A 15905-nucleotide genomic window follows, 5' to 3' on the forward strand; every position below is an offset into this window, starting at 1 on the left:
TCAGGCATTCTATCTATTAGTTCTAGGCCCTTAAATCTATTTCTCACTTCCACTGCCAGGATTCTCCAAATCATGTCCATTGAGTCAGTGATGGCATACAATATCTCATTCTGTGTTGCCCACTTTTCCTCCTTCCCTCAATCTTCATGGCATCAGGGTCTTTTCCAATGAGTCAACTCTTCTGTATCTTGTGGTCAAAGTAGTGGAGCTTCAGTTTCAGCATCAGTCCTTCCAAGAAATATTCAGAGTTGATTTCCCTGAATTTCTTTTATCTCCTTGCTGTGGAATGGACTCTCACGTGTCTTCTCCAGCACCACTGTTCAAAATCATCAGTTCTTCAATGCTTAGCCTTCCTTATGGTCCAACTGTCGCATCTGTATATGACTACTGAAAAAAACAACCATAGCTTTGACTATATGGCCCTTTGTTGACAAAGTGATGCCTCTGCTTTAAGATACAGTAGGCACAGAATTATGAACCTGGATCAAGTCTGTCAGTTTTTCTCCAGCATTTCCTTTTATTTTCGGCAGCATTAATCTACATTCCTGGGAATCTTTCATTCATTTCAGCTTTGAGGGGACAATTGAGGTACCACCACATTATTTGCCCTAATTTGGCCTTTGCTACAAATAATTTTCATCCTAACTGTATAAGAACTGTATGATATATCATATGTAAAAAGTGGGACACGACTGAGTGACTGAACTGAACTGAATCATTACATAAGTGATAGTAAAATGAACATGTGTATAGCACCTACTTTTTGCCAGAACATATAATATTTGCTTTATAAATAACAATTTAATAGGCATGACTATTTCATTAATGTTCTCATTTTTTTAATGCAAGGAAGTCAGCTCACAGAACTTATGTGCATCCCAAAGATAGCATGACTATTAAACATATTTTAATATTCCTTTTCTATGTTATTTTGTAATTTTAGTATGGAATTAACACATATTCACTACTGTTTATAAAGTAGGTAATCAACAAGAAACTACTGTATAGCATAGGGAACTCTGCTCAATATTCTATAATAACTTAAATGGGAAAGAATTTGAAAAATAATAGATAAATGTATAAGTAAATCAGTTTGCTGTACACATGAAACTAACATGTTGTTAATCAGCTATATTCTAATATAAAATTAAAATTAAAAAATATTTCAAAAATTTTTAAAGTTTATGTGGTATCTACTACTACTTGTGTTTTCTATAGTATAGGAAATTTGTATACTCATTCTTAAGTTTAATGAAGTCCTAAATTATGTCAAACTCCATGCCTTTTACCGTTATGTTTGCTTCTCTTTCTTGTAAGAATAAAAGGTGCTAGGTGCTCAGTTGCTTCAGTCAGACTCTTTGGGACCCCATGGACTGTAGCCCACCAGGCTCCTCTGTCCATGGGATTTCCCAGACAAGAATACTGGAGTGGGTTGCCATTTCCTCCTCCAGGGAATCTTCCAACCCACAGATTGAACCCATGTCTCTTGCGACTCCTGCATTGGTGGGTGGATTTTATACTGCTGAGCCAACAGGGAAGCCCAGTAAAAATAAAAGAATAAAAATAATATTTATAAAAAAGATCCTTTATAAAACCATATAAAAACAAACCTTATTAAAAAAAAAACACCTTTCACAAGAAAAAATAAAAAAAACCCTTAATAAGAAAGAAGACATCATTTCTGTTATTGTCTACATCATGATTTTAAAATGTTTTACTCTTTTTTGGTTTGTTCACTGTGTTAAATATTTAAATCATGTCTTTTCCTTTAAGAAATATCTGAAAAAATGTCAATTGAGGTTTATTTACTGATTTTTAAGATAAGAAATGCTCATCAATATTATTTTAAGGTAATAATAGTAATTAAAAAATATATTTTCAGTATGAACCACTGAAAATTACTTTCACTAATAATCAAAGGAAGAGCTAATAAGAATAGATCCCACCTCACCCAGTAATGTGTTTTGGAATTCAACAGAAGAGGTGGAGAAGTAGAGAAAATTACATGATTCTTCAGCTAATAACCATTTTTTTAAATATGAACAATGATGGCTTAGAATGTTCTTTTTTAAAAGCATAGCAGCTGCAACTTTATTGCTTCCTTTGAATTTAATGTGCTGCTTGTAATATGATGTGATGCTCTGTTATTTTATTTATTTATTTTTTGATTCTTATTTTCAAGGAGCTAAAGATTCTGACATTAAAACAAAGATGAAATTTTTGGTTTCATGTCAGTTAAACATGCTTCTATTCTTTTCACAAAATATACTTCAGGAGAAAAAAAAAATAAGAGAAAGAACCACATCTGTTAAATTTAGGACAAGAGCAAAACACAAGACAAGGAGAGGGTCTCAAAACTACCTCAGTCCTACCCTATGAAACAATAAAATCACAGACAGAACATTTTACTACACACACAAAACTTCTTAGATAGATGTCAACCACAAAACTAAAGACAAGGATATGAAGAATGTCTTAGTAGAGTGTTTCTTTCAATTGGGATTTTGAGCAAAAAGAAGAAGAAGAAGAAGAAAAAAAAAAAAAAAGAGTCCTGTGATGTCTATTTCTTCCCCCATACCAAGTCCTCTTTGTCTGTGCTAATACTTCTTTAAATTATCTTAAGAATGTATCTCTAATACTTCCCCTACCCACTCTCCCCACCCTGGATCCTCTTTTTCTCCAAGGGAGCTCAGAAAGGTGGGGCTGTCAGAATGAGCAACTGTAACTTCAACTTCCTTAAGTTTTAACTGGTAGAGGTAAGAGTCTTCTCATCTTTCAAGCTGGGCAAGTCCGGGCTATCTATGGTTAGCAAAGCACTAGGTGAATTTCCAGAGTGTCTAGAAAACGATTGATGACTCTTTTTTGTATATGGAACTTTAATGAGCTCCCACAGAGAACCCCATTTTCTTGTTTTTGTTTAGAATTCCTATAGGGATAGGTCAATTATAAGTTAGTTCTACTCATTAAAGGAGTAATAAAGTCTCATTTTTCTTCTGGCAAGCTAGTTTTTAGTGAATTTCACAAAAACTACTTCTAAGTGGCACTAAAATTTTTGCACAATAAGAATATTGTGGAATATAAAAAAATAATACTAATAATATTTCTATGAAGAGTATTTAAAATAAAGAAAAAAAGGGATAACAACTGATACTTTTTGTTTAGTTTGATATTTTGTAACAAGAGAGATAGTGGCAATTTTTTTCCCCTTATATCATCACATTTTAGATATAATAAAACCCAGGTAAGTTCAGTCAAGCACAGTTAAATGATACCCACAAGCAATACAGTATGATACTATTTTAACAGTCAAGCACACAGTTTCTGGAGTTCAACTCTAGAGTAAAATACTAATTCTACTGTTAGAGGACCCACTGAATGAAACTGCCTCCCTTGGTCAGCCCCAGTAATAACCACTTGCATGACTTATTTAACAATGAGAGGGCTTGGTAAGGACCCAGAACTAACAAGCTACCACTTGCTATTTGGGAAAGATCAAAAGGAAACAGAAGACTCCAATCCATATGTCCTACTAACCTCCCAGAATCCTTTGCTCCAGAATTCATCTTGGCTGAGAGATGTGTGCACCACCAGAAAGGCCCCTGAGTCAGACTTTGGATCAAGAAAAGTGACTGGCCAGAGACAACCTGGAAACTAACCCCATTACCACAAAATCTGAGATGGAAAGCCATGTGACAGCCATGAGTTTCCTTAGCGTCCTGCTCTCCTTCCCAATAAAGTCTTGCTTTGTTGACATGTGTCTTCTCAAACAATTCATTTCCAAATGTCAAACAAGAACCCACTCTTGGCCCTGGAAGGAGTCCTCTTTCCTGAGCCACTACTATATCCTAGCTGGGTGACCTTGGACAAATTAAAAGTAAACAGTTATTAAACTGAAAAATCAACCTTATACCTTAGGCATTGTTTAGAGGCATCTATACCGTAGGCATTCTATTATGAAAGAAGACATTGACACCAAAACCACAGCATATTCATTATTAAAACATTACATTTCAGAATCTGTCCTGGAGGTGAAATCTCTGTGGGGAACTTAGGTCTGGAGGGTAAAGCCCTAATGAAAGAGATTATATTTTTTATGGGAAGAGACATAAGAGAGATTCTATCTTACCTTCACTCTTCCCCTGTGTATATATATGGCAAGAAGGCAGTCATTTGACAGCCAAGAAGAGGATTCTCACCAGAAGCTGATCATTTGGATATCAATTGCAATGTTGGACTTCCCAGCCTCCAGAACAGTGAAAAATAAATCTGTGTTGCTTAAACCACATGGTTTAAGCCACCTAGTCCACTTTATTTATATATTAATAGCAGCTCTAGCTGACCAATACAATTAACCTTTTCCAGATTAAAAGCATATTCTGGAGCCAGTCTACCTGAGTTTCTGTCTTAGTTCTACTGCTTATTGACTTTGTTCTTTACTTGATTTTTGGCTTACTTGTTTTAATAGCTTTTGTTCTATTTATCTTTACCTATGAAAATTCTGGGAGCATAAATCAATGCTATTACTTGCAAATATTTATGATTTCTTTTAGCAGGGCAAGGGAAAAATTCTAGATCTAGGACCATCCTGGGTCCCCTTTGGCTTAGTTCAGAAAATAATCCTCATTGTTTGCTGGTAGTTTAAAATTCATTGACTTAAATATTGGCACGTGCCTTCAGAGAATATACACACTTTGCTATTGTTTCTTCTTACTATTCAGATTTTAGCTTGTGGCCTTTTTTTCTAACCTCTGAAATGTTTCATTAGCTTTGTCTGTAATGCTACCTACACACACACAAACACATTTTATACAAGTTCCATTTTAGAGCATAAAAAACTTACCCCTCATAGTGTCAAAATTTTACCAATTTTACCTAATGTGAATGCATTTGACCATAATATTATGTGAAAAGAATGAAGGAATGATCATGCTTTTTACACAAGTTTATATGGATATTCTGTCTTCACATCCATTTTTTCCCTTATTTTCTTAGGTAAAATTTAATTCATTCCTATTACTTACATGTGAAGATTTATTTCAGGTATTAATTGCTGAATTAATAAGGATAGAAGCACATTATGGAGTGAGAGAGTGAAATATAAAGAATAATTTATCAATCCTATGGGTTTCCCAGGTGGTGCTAGTGGTAAAGAACCTGCTTGCTAATTTAGGAGATGTAAAAGATGAAGGATTGATCCCTGGATCCAGAAGATCCCCTGGAGGAGGAGCATGGCAATCCACTCCAGTATTCTTGCCTGGAAGATCCCATGGACAATGGAGACTGCGGGGCCACAAAAAGTGATATAAGAGAGAGACATAAATCTAAGTTAAACTGATTATAATACTTTCTTATAGAACTTTTTAAAAAAATATATTTTAAAAAAGTTTATAGGTTTACAGGTACCTTTTTCCCCTACATTGAGCAAGTTTATTGGAAGTGTTTTACAGCAGCTTTACTTTTTAATTAATATATATATATATATATATATATATATATATATATATATATATATATTTGTAGACATAATGATATTGCACACTTAATCAGTTCGGTTCAGTTCAGTCACTCAGTCGTGTCTGACTCTTTGCAACCCCATGAATCGCAGCACGCCAGGCCTCCCTGTCCATCACCAACTCCCGGAGTTCACTAAGAGTTGCGTCCATAGAGTAAGTGATGCCATCCAGCCATCTTATTCTCTGTCATCCTCTTCTCCTCCTGCCCCCCAACCCCTCCCAGCATCAGAGTCTTTTCCAGTGAGTCAACTCTTCGCATGAGGTGGCCAAAGTATTAGAGTTTCAGCTTTAGCATCAGTCCTTCCAAAGAACACCTAGGACTGATCTCCTTCAGAGTGGACTGGTTGGATCTCCTTGCAAGGAGAGAGTCCAAGGGACTCTCAAGAGTCTTCTCCAACACCACAGTTCAGAAGCATCAATTCTTCGGTGCTCAACTTTCTTCACTGTCCAACTGTCACATGCATACATGACTATTGGAAAAACCATAGCCTTGACTAGACAGACCTTTGTTGGCAAAGTAATGTCTCTGTTTTTTAATATGCTATCTAGGTTCGTCATAACTTTCCTTCCAAGGAGTAAGTGTCTTTTAATTGCATAGATTATAGTAGAAACATAACTTTTATAGGTACTGGGAACCAAAAATTCATGTAATTTGCATTATTGCTACATTTGCTTTATTCCAATAGTCTGGAACCAAACCTGCAGTATCTCTGAAGTATGCTTTTATTCACCCATCCTTATCCCCCCAGGACAAGATGAAGAAAATCCTGGGGCAGTATCAGGTGGCTCAGTTGTAAAGAAACAGCCTGCCAGTGCAGAAGATGGGGCTTCGATCCCTGGGTCAGGATGATCCTCTGGAGAAGGAAATGACAACCTTCTCCAGTATTCTTGCCTGGGAAATCCCATGGACAGCGGAGCCTGGTGGGCTACAATCCATGCAGTCACAAAGAGTCAGACACAATTTAGTGGCTACACAACTAAGCAAATCCTAAAGTTGCTTACCCTTTCTTGCCTATTCCTTTCTGTGGAAGCCACCGAAAGGTTTTAACATATACTTTCCCTCAGCCCTACCACCAACTTCCCTGTGTGACCCTATGTGACAAGGCAGGCCTTCGAATCTTGGAAACAGACTTTCCTTTCAATGACAGCCATTTCCTAATCTATTAATGTAGGTACTTTTTTTTTTTTTTATTCCTATAGAATATTTGTTGTTGTTCAGTAGCTAAGTTGTGTCCTACTCTGTGAGGCTCCATGGACTGCAGCACACCAGGCGTCTCTGTCCACTATCTCCCAGTGTTTGCTCAAATTCATGTCCTTGAGATGGTGATGCTATCTAACCACCTCATGCTCTGCCACTGTCCCCTTCTCCTCTTACCTTCAATATTTCCCAGCATCAGGGTCCTTTCCAATGAGTTGGCTCTTTGCATCAGGTGGTCAAACTATTGGAGTTTCAGCTTCAGCATCAGCCCTTCCAACGAATATTCAGGGTTGATTTCCTTTAGGATTGACTGGTTTGATTTCCTTGCTGTCCGAAGAACTCTCAGGAATCTTCTCTAGCAACACAATTTGAAAGTATCAATTCTTCAGTGCTCAGTCTTCTTTATGGTCCAACTCTCACATCTGTACATGACTTCTGGAAAAAAACATAGCTTTGACTATATGGACCTTTGTCGGCAAAATGATGTCTCTGCTTTTTAACACTCTGCCTAGGTTTGTCACAGGTTTTCTTCCAAGGAGCCAGCATTTTTTTTTTTTTTTTTAATTTCATGGCTGCAGTTACTGTCCACAGTGATTTTGGAGCCCAAGAAAATAAAATTTGCCACTGCTTTCAATTTCCCCTCTTCTATTTGCCAAGAGGTGATGGGACCGGATACCATGATGTTAGTTTTTTTGTAATATTGAGCTTCAACCAGCTTTTTCACTCTCCTTTCACCCTCATTGAAAGGCTTTTTAATTCCTCTTCACTTTCTGTCTTTAGAGTGGTAATATGTGCATATTTGAGGTTGCATATTTCTCCTGACAATCTTAATTCCAGCTTGTGATTCATCTAGCCAGGCATTTAGCATCATGTCCTCTGCAAAACGTATGAGTTAAGTAACCAGGGTGACAAAATGCAGGCTTGTACTCCTTTCCCAGTTTGGATCATTTGTTCTATGTCTGGTTCTAATTGTTGCTTCTTGACCTGCATACAGGTTTCTCAGGAGACAGGTTAAGGTGGCCTGGTATTCCCATCACTTCAAGAATTTTCCAGTTTGTGGTGATCTATACAATCAAAGACTTTAGTGTAGTCAGTGAAGCAGAAGTAGATTTTTTCTGGAATTCCCTTTCTTTCTCCATGATCCCAGGAATGTTGGCAACCAACAGGTTACCTCTACTCAAAGAGTCACCTTTTCTGACTTGTCAAACAAATAAGGAACTCACTGGTGGAAAGCCCAAGCCAAAGTGTATTTTGTGTTAGAGTATATTCTTAAGCTACTCTACATTAAGACAACTCTAAATCGCTGTTCTTAATTGTTAAGCATATTCTATTTCATTTCCTTCATTCTCATGAATGAAAACTGGGAAACTTTGGTATAAAAATATCTCTCCTTGAAAAGTAATTATGTTGAAATCATAAGCTTGTAAATGCTTGCCAAGTCCCTTAATTTTACGTGAAATTTGGTAAAGGTATACTTTCAAATTAAAGATGATTTTGGAGATAGGATTTATACTTAAATGATTAAAGTTTAGTTATATGGATGCATGAACACCATTTTTATTTCAGATTCTTTTATTGAGTGAATATAAAAATTATAAATTGAACAATGATATCTGTATCAAATACATAAGACACTGAAATCTTTCCTCACTCTCCTGAATTATTTTTATTTATATATTTTTTTCTATTTTTTACTTCCTTGGGAATAATACTATATATTGAATATGTATTTATTTATTTTGCTTTTGAGTATTTGAATGAACACATGAATACAAACTTTTTAAGAGGTGTAATAAATATTATACCCATTATGAATAACTGCATACATTGAGTGAGTTTTAAAAATAAGAAGTTATTTTTGCTTTGAAATTGAACTACTGATTTAAGATGTCTAGAAAATAAGACTCAGAATCAACAATTACTCTTATTCTAGCATCTTCTTCTAAGTAAAGTCTAATACATTTTTTTTAAAATCTGCACAGCAGAGCAGATGCTGTAGCCAATCTGCAGCCCTGATAAGAACATAACTTTTCAGTTAAAATCGGGAAAATGATGATAACCACTGATGTAAATTTATGTGCTTCAGAAGGCTGGATATTCCGACTGGAAAATATTTATTTATACAGCCTTATTTCCTTAAAATTGGGTCCTCATCAACTTTATTTTAAGTATTTTCCTAATTTAAAACATCATAATTGCATCATGTAAATTATAATATGAAAATGTGCACTATCCAAAAGGAAGAAACTATATTACTGCCCTGCAACTATTAAAACAGTAGCTGAACTGAATATTTTCCAAAAAATATTTCTGATCAAAGAAGATCAAATAAGAAGTCACTCTTAAACACATAGTTTATTTTTAAATTCTGGAAGGTAAAAGATAATTTACACTAATCCCATTATTTAATTAGCAGATATACAAAGCTAACACTTAAATGAATAGATGCAATTTTAAAAAATATTTATTCAAGAATTATTTCTGACCATGTTGGGTCTTTGTTGCTGCACAGGCTTTTCTGTAGTTGTGGCAAGCGGAGTTTACTCTCTAGTTGCAGTGTGTAGGGTTTTCATTGCAGTGATTTCTCTTATTGGAGATCACAAGCTCTAGGGCACCTGGCTCACTGGCTGTGGCTCCTGGAATCTAGAGCACAGGCTCAGTAGTTTTGGCACAGGGGCTTGGGGCTTACTTGCTCCTTAGTACAAAGTCTTTCCAAATCAGTGATTGAACCTGTTTCTCCTGCATTGGCAGGCAGAATTTTCCCCAAATAAGTTACCAGGGAAGCCCTATTTTTTAAGGTTAAATGGCAAAGATGTTTATCACTTGAATCTTTTAAGATATCAATGAAACTATGAATTACAACAAATTGATTATAAACTTACTAAAAATTATGTCCAAGGGAATTTATTAAAATCAGAACTGAAACTCTACATTCACTAGTATGATTTAAATAGGAAATACTAACAGTTGTATAATGCATTTTCCAAGTTATAATTAACAAGCCTTCGCTTTTGCTTCACTATGAAATAATGATCAAGATATAAATTAGCATAAAATTTAATTTCCTCTTTACTTCTTTGACATGGAAGTAGATTCTTTGCCTTCTGACTGTGCATGTTCATTTTATTTTGTCAATGTGATTTTAGTCTGACCTTAGAAATATAGTATCTTTTCAAGTGTCCGCATGAGATTTATCCGTTTTCACAAAGAGGGTATAAATTGGCAGAGAATAACTTGTTCAAATGTTCATAGGATGCATCTAACAATAAGGAACTATTTCTGTAAAAACATTGCTTAAACTAGCTTACTCCACAACCATCAGAGGAAATTTCCTGCAAAATTTATTTCTTATCAAACATAAAAAACATAATAACCTGTTCAATCTGCTATGAATCTTTTTAAATTGTCATAGTAGCCAAATCCACATTTAGGAATTCTGAACTGGAATCATTTCCCCTATAATTTTCGTTTGCCAGTTATTGATATACTGTGCTTTTGTGACATGATCTGGTTTGATTCAACTATAATTAATGATACTTTTTTACCTTCTAAAAGATGAAAAATATACACTTTGGATCTAATTACTATAAAATCAATTTTGATGTCTATAGGCCCCTGACTACTCTCTTTTGGATTACCTGAATTTATAATCATATTGATGCAGTTGCGTGTAGTTTATAACAGCTTTCATGACAGTTTGTCTTTCTTTGGTTTGTGTCACATTTGTTCTACAGCAAAGGCAAAATTTTGTTCAAAGATATTTAGCTTATAATCATATCAATCTAAAGGCATTTGTGTTTCTTTTCATAAAGTAATGTCATTTAAAAAGCTATCTCATAGTTTGGAGATATTCTATATATTGTTTAAAAAATACCTCTTTCTTTAGAGAACAGAATCAAGAAACAAATCTATGATGTAGCAGGTGGTTATCTGACTAACACCCATGGAGACTCTGACTGTGATTTGAAAAAATCCCTTCTACCACAAATCCCAACGAACAGGTTACCTTGACAACAGGTAATTTAAAATAACATCAGCAATTCTAAAATGCTCTTTAACTTTTATAAAAGAGTAATTATTTGGGAAATACAAATACTATTTAAGATATTATTTTTAAATTTTATTTATTTTTTTTGTTTTAACTTTTTTTTAATTTTTATTTTTACTTTATTTTTCTTTACAATACTGTATTGGTTTTGCCATACATTGACATGAATCCACCACGGGTGTACATGCATTCCCAAACATGAACCCCCCTCCCTCCTCCCTCCCCATAACATCTCTCTGGGTCATCCCCGTGCACCTGCCCCAAGCATGCTGTATCCTGTATCGGACATAGACTGGTGATCCGTTTCTTACCTGATAGTATACATGTTTCAAGCCATTATCCCAAATCATCCCACCCTCTCCCTCTCCCTCTGAGTCCAAAAGTCTGCTCTACACATCTGTGTCTCTTTTGCTGTCTTGCATACAGGGTCATCATTGCCATCTTTCAAATTCCATATATATATGTTAGTATACTGTATTGATGTTTTTCTTTCTGGCTTACTTTACTCTGTATAACCAGCTTCAGTTTCATCCATCTCATTAGAACTGATTCAAATGTATTCTTTTTAACAGCTGAGTAATACTCCATTGTGTATATGTACCACAGCTTTCTTATCCATTCATCTGCTGATGGACATCTAGGTTGCTTCCATGTCCTGGCTATTATAAACAGTGCTGCGATGAACATTGGGGTACATGTGTCTCTTTCAATTCTGGTTTCCTCGGTGTGTATGCCCAGCAACAGGATTGCTGGGTCATAAGGCAGTTCTATTTGCAATTTTTTAAGAAATCTCCACACTGTTCTCCATAGTGGCTGTACTAGTTTGCATTCCCACCAACAGTGTAGGAGGGTTCCCTTTTCTCCACACCCTCTCCAGCATTTATTGCTTGTAGACTTTTGGATCGCAGACATTCTGACTGGTGTGAAGTGGTACCTCATTGTGGTTTTGGTTTGCATTTCTCTGATAATAAGTGATGTTGAGCATCTTTTCATGTGTTTGTTAGCCATCCATGTCTTCTTTGGAGAAATGTCTATTTAGTTCTTTGGGCCATTTTTTGATTGGGTCGTTTATTTTTCTGGAATTGAGCTGCATAAGTTACCTGAATGTTTTTGAGATTAGTTGTTTGTCAGTTGCTTCATTTGCTATTATTTTCTCCCATTCAGAAGGCAAATTCTCCAGCAACACAGGAACACACCCCTGAGCTTCAATATACAGGCAGCTCAAAGTTACTCCAAAACCATTGATGTCTCATAACCCATTACTGGTCACCCCATTGCACTCCAAAGAGAAGAAACCCAGCTCCACCCACCAGAACTCCAACACAAGCCTCCCTAACCAGGAAACCTTGACAAGCCACTGATACAACCCCACCCACAGTGAGGAAGCTACATAATAAATTTATTTTTATTTGGAGGTAATTGCTTTGAACATTATGTTGGTTTCTGTCATGAATCAACGTGAAGCAGCCATAGGTATACATATATCCCTTCCCTCTTGAACCTCCTTCCCACCTCCCACCCCATCCCACCCTTCTACATTGTCACAGAGCACCAGGTTTGAGTTTCCTGCATATATAGCAAATTGTCCCTGGCTATCTATATTGTATATGGTTTAAAAACTTTTTCTTTGTTCTTTGTGTCATTAATTTCAATTGATAACATTTCTGGTTTGACAAAAATATGTAATTATGTACTGAAAATGTTAGCAATGATTAATAATGCTTCTTTAAGCCTATGCAGCATGTTGATTTCTCTAGAGTACTTTCTCATACTGCAATTAATGATTTTTCTGTATTATTGGCAGATCTACATATATAATTATGCTCATTTACCAGATGAAGTTTCAGAACCTCAAATAAGTTAAGAGACCTTGCCAAGATTTCCATGTGAGCAATTAAGTAAGCTGAAACAAAATATTCTAAATCATATATTTTTCTCCATTGACACCTATAGAAGTAATGTGAGGTGTTTGAAAAAATAAATAAATAAAATGGAAAATGCAAAAGGTAGAAATGATATAAAAAGTATGCATGGCACATGGAAGGCCTCATGATTTGTTTACTGAATACATTGATCTTACATATTCCACTTATCCTACAAAGTTTCCTACTCTCTAGACCCATAGACTCTGCTCTTTCTTTTCTCCAATTTTGGCAGAAGCTATTTCTCTTCTCTGATAGGTACTTTTCCCTTTTGGTGTGTGTGTGTTAATCACTCAAGCATGTCTGACTCGTCATTACCCCTGGCTCATGATGAGTAGCCCACCAGACTCCTCTGTTCATGGAATTCACCAGGCAAGAATACTGGAGTGGGTACCCTTTTCCTTCTCCAGTGGATCTTCCTGATCCAAGGATCAAAGCCAGGTCTCCAACATTGCAGGCAGATTCTTTACCATCTTAGCCATGAGGGAAGCCCCTTTCCTCTTTTAAACTTTTCTAAATTACTCCTGTTCATTAAAACTCGTGTTGCATGTCAATGGAAATTGTATTATTGCCTTTTCTCAGTTTGGGGTCATTGCCCTTCTCCTGGGTTTGTTTTTTTTTTTTTTTTACTTTTTATTTTTACTTTATTTTGCTTTACAATACTGTATTGGTTTTGCCGTACATTGACATGAATCAGCCACGGGTGTACATGAGTTCCCAATCCTGAACCGCCCTCCCACCTCCCACCCCATATCGTCTCTCTGGATCATCCCCATGCACCAGCCCCAAGCGTCCTGTATCCTGTATCAAACATAGACTGGCGATTCATTGCTTACCTGATAGTATACATGTTTCAATGCCATTCTCCCAAATCATCCCACCCTCTTCCTCTCTCACAGAGTCTAAAAGTCTGTTCTATACATCTGTGTCTCTTTGCTGTCTCACATTGAGGGTTATCATTACCATCTTTCTAAATTCCATCTCCTGCTTTCTTATGGCAGCTGAAATATATCTTGATTTTGCTGCCAAGCAAAAGTCACAAGACTGGTGATCTTGCCAACTTGAATGCATCTCTCACTTGCTAATAATTTGATAACAAGATCTGTGTTTAAAGAGCACTTCTTAATATATTTCCAGGTCTTACTTGGTACATTAACAGGTCATAGCTTATTCAGAATGACAGAGTTACTGAAAATTACACAGGAACTCATATATTGTGTTGTTGTTCAGTTGCTCAGTCATGTCCAACTCCTTGAAACCCCATGAACAGCAGCACGCCAGGCTTCCCTGTCCTTCATCATCTCCCTGAGCTTGATCAAATTCAGGTTCAGAGTGACTGATGCCATCCAAACATCTCATCCTCTGTCATCCCCTTCTCCTCATGCCTTCAATCTTTCCCAACATCATGGTCTTTTCTAATGATTTGAGCTTTCTGGGTAGTTCAGCTGATAAAGAATCATCTTGCAATGCAGAAGACCCCATTTTGATTCCGCTTCAGGAAGACCTTCTGCAGATGGGATAGGCTACCCAATCCAGAATTCTTGGACTTCCCTGGTGGCTCAGATAGTAAAGAATATGCCTGCAATGCAGGAGACCTGGGCTCAATGCCTGGGTTGGGAAGATCCCACGGACAGAGGAACCTGGTTTGCTACAGTTCCTGGGGTCACAAAGAGTTTTACTTATATACATTGATGTTTTTATTAGGATACTACCTTTGACTGTAAATAACTTGAAAGTTTAAAGGATATTCTATTGGTTTATATTTCCCCTCCTGAAGTCCTATATCAATCAAAGTTTAGGCATCTTAGTAAAATAAAGATAAAATATACCTTGTATTTTGAAATTACACATTATAATTCCATTTGTTTTTCTCTTAATCCTTATAAAAATTCTAGACCTTAAAGTTATTATGCTTAGATTCCTTGCAAAAAGAAAAGAAACATGGGGCCACCAATTAGATTTGAACATCATATAAAAAGTTTACATAATTGTTTTGTGCTTAATTATACATAATTTGTGTTACGACATATATGTGTTTTTATTTTTTTATGCATTTAGGTATATTAAATTAGGTATATTAGGTATATTAATATTAGGTATATTAATATTAAAAGTGTTTTTCATATAATGCAGTTTGGTGTTGCAGTTTTTTCTTAGTATGAGACTTAAATGGGTTATTTATACTGTTTATAATTAATTCAGTTACTAATGTATTTAGGTTTAAGTCTATTATATTTTTATTTTTATGTTAGTCCTATCTGATCTTTATGCCACTTCTAATATATATTTTTAAAATTTTTATTTGAATAAATATAATAAAAAATGTTTTAGTAAATCTGCTTTTTCCTCTCTCTTGCTTTATTAGGTGTAACTCTTTACTTTGTTATTTCAGTGATTGTTTAAGGGTTTGAAGTATGTATTTTACCTTGTCACAATGCACCTTTAATTGGTATTATATGATTTCCCATATAATATACGTAGTTCAATTTTTCCCCTTTATTCCTGATGAAACTATTATCTTATGTTTTACCTATGTATACATATATTTTCATTATTTTATTTTTATTTCAACAACTAATTATTTTTAAAAAGATTTAATAAGAAAATATTATATATATAATGATACATACATGTATGTTCATTATTTATCATTTTGAATATTCTATACTCTTCAATATAGATCTGTATTCTCATAAATAAAAAGTTCTGTTTTTTCCATACTCATTTTGAGATGCCTCATATATAATCAATTAGGCCAGTTAGGTATGTAACAGGAAGAGGCTCTGATTGAAATTATTGTTTCATGAGTAACAGAGCTACAGTTTATTCTGTATAACCAGAATAGGACACATGATTTCAGATCTTTGAACTATTTGAATAAAATAAGAAATGCTAAGAACTAGGCATTTATGTGCATGAAAATAAATGTTATGGTCATAATTCACTTTATATATAATAATAACCATTTATATTTATATTTGTAAACGTTAGGCTGGTCATTTAGTTCTATCTAAAATTCTATAAAAGGATAAAGAGAGAAAAATGGAATTCCAAATGATTCTTCATATGCTAAATATGACTTGTTATAAGTGATAATTGATGCTGGAAGTAACTCAATCTTCTCAGAAACCTTAAAGATGAATTTAATCCTTGAACTAAATTTTGGTGTAAATTTAAGATAAAGAAATGAATGGTACACCACCATAGAAAACAGATAACCAGTG

Source organism: Budorcas taxicolor, chromosome 1, assembly GCF_023091745.1.
Source record: "Budorcas taxicolor isolate Tak-1 chromosome 1, Takin1.1, whole genome shotgun sequence".
NCBI lineage: Eukaryota > Metazoa > Chordata > Mammalia > Artiodactyla > Bovidae > Budorcas > Budorcas taxicolor.